We start from the raw sequence: 5,125 nt of genomic DNA, 5'->3' as shown, positions 1-5,125 counted from the left end.
GAGTTGTGTATACTATTGGGTGAATACATATCACAATCACAATGAGACTCCATGAATATGTTACATGTCTTCTGGGAGGGTTGCTACCCAGCCAGGCTCTCCCCTATCATCAGCCCTTCAGTGGCTTGGTGTGGTGGCTGTAGACGTAGCTGGAAGAGAGAGGAAGAGCATGGCAAACATCTCTCCCTTTTATCATGTTATTTCTTCCCTCTTGGCTTTGTCCCCCGCTCACCACTTCAAAGTCAGGTGAGCATTACCCCATCGCAGTCCCAAACTGTCCACAGGAACGGGGGGCGGTGACTCACTGGAGAGTCCAACAGATTCTTTTGTTGCTGCCTAGGCCAGCATCCTTTGTTCCTGTGAGGCTGGGCTGGCTTTCTCCCGTACATGCCCTGATGAGGCGTGAACTGCCTCTCTGCTCTTGGAGAGTTTTTTGCTTTGGCTTATTTTAAGCCATGAAGACACATTTTCAGCCTCACAACTCTAGACATGGAATTAGAACCTATAACATTACTATAACACTGCAGTAACAACAATTACTATCACATCACTATGACCACAATGCTCAGTGCATCTTGAGTCTTCCAAAGACACCCGACACAACAAACTTTGCAATAGACACCACACAATCATATTATAAGGATGAAAATGGAGGTGTAGGCTGTTCCCACGAGGTATAGAACGTCTCACCATGAAACTGTTCCATTTCTTCTGGGAGGATTAGATCTTCAGTAGCTGGACACATCTTTATGAAATTTGTGGCCAGAGGTGGTGGTGGCCCTGCCCTTGCGGCCCTGCAAGTCAGTATGTACACCTTTCCCCTGGGTGTCTTCTTAGGGAAAGGACCCAGAATATCCACAGCTACATGCTGAAACAGAACCTCAATTCTGGGGAGCAGCTGAAGAGGGGCCTTGACCTGGTCACATTGCACCTGGAGCCATACAAACTCTTCTTCAAAGTCTAACTTCTTCACTACCCCTATCGTGCAGAGGAGAACTGCCTGACAATCATTCTATCACATTGTTTTGAAGCTGTGCTGCGTGGAAGAAGCTTTTAATCTACTTAAGAGCCATTTAGTGTTATCCATCATCTATGACTTTAGGTCTTCCTGTGGGAAAGCCAACCACAGGTGGACGAAAGGGAGAAAAACACCACCAATACATCCCCACTTAAGCTCCCCCTTATCATTCCACTAGCAGGCAGGAGGAAATGATTTCTGTGATGAAAGCTGGGGAAACTGATGACACGATGGCTTCTGCACAGAACACAAAATCTTTCCAAACAGAGCTCCTGAGTGTCTGCATCACTTCTAGGGCTTTGTCAGACCTCCCTTCCGGTCCCTATCAGCGTGGTTCCATTACAGTCACCCTGTCAGGGCTGCCCCAGGCTGAAACAATGCCTGCTAGGGGTGTGAAACTTCAATAAGAGCGACCAAAAGCATGGTCTCATTCATATCCTGGGTTTGCAGTTTTGCTCATTTGCTTTCAGTACCCTGCAACATCTTCCCCTGGGATTTCACCCGGGTGTGGAATACAGATGCCCAACAACCCTGGAAAGTCATGGAAGAATGGGGAGCAGAGCCCATTACAACCTGGGGGCTGTGGTAAGTCTGCTTTCTCTGCTTTGCAGGGTGTCTTTCAAAAATTTAAAGCTATAAATCTCAAATTTCTTATAAAAGTGCAGGAAGACTTGGGAGACTCTAACCAAATTAATATGCACAAAAATGTTTTCATGATTTCTTCATGTGATTTTTCTTTTTTAATTTCACTGAAAATAGTTTTCTTCTTGAATTAAAACAGATTTCCCTGCCACGATGGAAACTCCAGAACAACAGTCTGTGCTAGGGCTTGAGATCCAGAAAATGAAACGTGTCCACAGGAAGTGAAGAGAATTAAACAAACGAGAAGAATTTCCCTGCCCAAGTCCAAGGGAAGGCCAATATTAAAAGAGAAGGAACCAGCAAAAATGGTGAACACTGAATTTCAGTTTTTAAAAAAATATTTGAATACTTTCATTCCAGGACACACTTGGTAAAAAACACATAATGTGACTTCTCTGCATAACCTCCTTCTGACCACATTGTAAATCATAGTCATCCACGTGGGTACCTCTCTAGCATGCGTTACTATACTAATTGCTCATCCTGTTTTATGAATTCTTCTCAATTTTTTACTCCTGTCAGCTACTTGGAGTGATCAACAGGACATGAGTTTCACACCTTTCAGCTGCATCTATTCCTGAGCTCCACTGTGTATATTAAGACCTGAAAATAACAATGAGTTAAGGGGTCATTTTCTCAGAGCGCTCTCTCTCTTATTGTTTCACAGAAGGAAGATGCCAATAGTTTGTGCTGTCTAGATTTTAAATGTACCTTCAAAACAGAGGAAATCATTAAAGTTGAGATTTGCCAAATATTTTTGGGAGACCTAACCCTTTCCGCTGATATTTACTTCTTCAATGCCTAACGAACTTTTAATATTTCTAAACAATTTCTGTCCCTCAAATGAAGGAGGTAATGAATGGCAAGTGCACTGTCTGACGAATTGGAGGTCTTTTCTGTACCACTGTGGAATTGTGGCTGACCTTCTTCAATTACAGAAATTAAAATATGACAAAATGCGTGTATGTCAGGGGTGGTCACTTTCACGCACACACAAAAAGAAAGAAAGAAAGAAAGAAAGGAAGAAAGAAAGAAAGAAAAAGAAAAAAGAAATGTGGTAAAAGAACGAGAAAACAGCAAGAAGAACAGAAAGAAAAATTCTGAAACCTTCAAGAAGGAAAATCTTGTAAACAGAAAATGATCAAAGAAACATTCTCCAACCAAATACTTAAATTCAGAGACAAAAAGGAAAGACACAGCAGTCTACGTAGGACCCCCAACGAACTCCAGGCTCAAGGTTCCACACAAAGCAAAGGAGCGTATAGACATCATCATGACCACCAGGTTTTTGCTGCACATTTGCCTCATACTGCTCTTCTCCACTGAAATCTCATCTCGGCTCTGTACCATGCTTCACTTCCAGCAGAACAAAGTGAACAAAGAGAGCTTGGAGCTTCTGCAGAAAAGGAGCGGAAATTTCCCCTCACAATGCATAAATGAAAGGGCAGCTTTCAAGCCCACCCAGGATATTGTCCAACTTTCAGTGGCCCAGAAGGAGAATGCCAAGGTGGTAATTCAAGAGATCCTCCAGGAGATCTTCAACATCTTTAGCAAAAACCTCACCCAAAATGCCTGGGATGCCACTTCCATAGTCAAGTTCCAAAATGGCCTTTACCAGCAAATTCAGTGGTGGAGGCATGTTTGAGACCACAGATGGAGAAGGAATTAACCAACCCGGAAAGTCAGGACCTCCAGATCACCAGTCGGAGTGTGAAACAATACTTTCAGGGGATAGATGCTTTCCTGAAAGAAAAGGATTACAGCCTGTGTGCCTGGGAGATCATTCGCATGGAAATACCCAGATGTTTTGTACTGATTGACAAACTCACTCGACGGCTGAGTAACTAAGGTACAGTACAAATCTTTTCCTTGGAGTAAATGAATTAAACATTAGTGTCAATTATACAGTTGAACAGAGATAGCGGATATCTTATATCTCTGCTTATATAGGGCCTGATCCTTCTTCTACAGGGTCAGTGGCCAAATTACAACTGATTTCCTTGGCAGCAGCTTCAGGCTCTTCCTGTCCTGTCCTGGAAATGGATTGGCAATTACATGGATTTATTTTTTCAACTCTCATTTTGGTTTGCGATTCTTCATAATCTCCCACATATCAGGTGATCTTATGTATTGCATAATTGGCAGACCATGCAACAAAGTACATATATTTGGAATCCTTAGCCACCTCACCAGTACTTTGGTCATCAAATAATGATACCCCCAAAGTACTCTGACTTCCATACATGTAGTATGTTTCTATTATGAGCATGGTTGCTATTTATTAATCTGTCCTCATCCTATACCACAGCTTGAGAAGTTTCCTAGAGATATTTATAAGAAATATGAACATAGCGTAAGACTCGTAAGATTATGAGGTGCAGAAAAGATTGACATTCATAAATTTTCTATTGTATTTTTTTCTTTGTGTTTCAACCAAATCTCATTTCACTCCAGCTGAGGTTGCAGCGACTACAGAGGTTAAAAAAGTTGGACGAAATTGGACCGTGCGGTGGATTCCCTCCTCTCTACTGATCCTTCCCACAGTGATGTCTAAGACTTCTAAGACTCCATACTACTTGACCTTGTATTGTGCAATACACTCACTCAAAATTTAAATTGTAAATGAAGAATATCGATGCAAAACAGTTACAAGAAAATTAAGAAAGGGTTAGACCTTAAACATTGTTGACATTATGTGTTTGCTCTATCGTTCAACTCTTCTCTGATCAAATCTCATCTCTGAACCGTAACATGCCGCTTAACCACAGTACAACAGCATAACAAATGTGAACTGGAAAAACTTGCCAACAAAAAAGATGTGCATAATTTTCCTCTAATGTCGAAACGAAGAGAGACGTTTCAGGTGGCCCCAAGAGGTTTTGAAGCCTTGAGTGTCCCTGAAGGGGAATGCCAAGGTGGCAATCGAGAAAATCTTCCAACATATTTCCTGCCTCTTTGGCAAGAATCTCTCCGAAACGACCTGAGGTGGGAATTCCATTCAGAGATTCCTGCACAGACTCATCAGCAAGTTGGACATCTGGAGACGTTTGGCTGCAGCGATGGAAAATGGGACTCTCTGACCAGGAAGAAAGGACCAACAGTTTCCCAGATGAACGGGAAGAGATACCAATTCTTTCATAAAAGACAACCAGTTCAGCCTCTCTGCTACCAGGAGAATCCATGCGGAATTATGGGGTTTTCAAATATCGGATAAACTCACAAAGAAGTTTAGAAATTTAAATATCAGCATTTTTAGAAGTACTAACCGAAATCAAGGAATAATTTTTACATGATTTAAAATCTGATGCAGTGGAATTTTAAAAGGTGTTACTATATCTTCTGAAAATATTTTCAGATCCGTTTACGATATTTGTAACAGGGCATTTTTGTCAATCTATTATTTATTTATTGTTCTTATTTATGTATTTATCATAGATATTTGTTACTTACCAATAAATAATTATT

At 41.4% G+C, this 5,125-nt stretch overlaps 1 pseudogene; it reads left to right on the top strand.

Annotated features, from left to right (window-relative positions):
• Positions 1-2,933: 2,933 nt before the first annotated feature.
• On the top strand, positions 2,934-3,508 carry LOC141988278 (interferon beta-like; annotated as a pseudogene).
• Positions 3,509-5,125: the final 1,617 nt, after the last annotated feature.

Source organism: Natator depressus, chromosome 5 (assembly GCF_965152275.1).
Source record: "Natator depressus isolate rNatDep1 chromosome 5, rNatDep2.hap1, whole genome shotgun sequence".
Taxonomy (NCBI): Eukaryota; Metazoa; Chordata; order Testudines; family Cheloniidae; genus Natator; species Natator depressus.
This window is presented reverse-complemented; position numbering and strand designations above follow the sequence as displayed.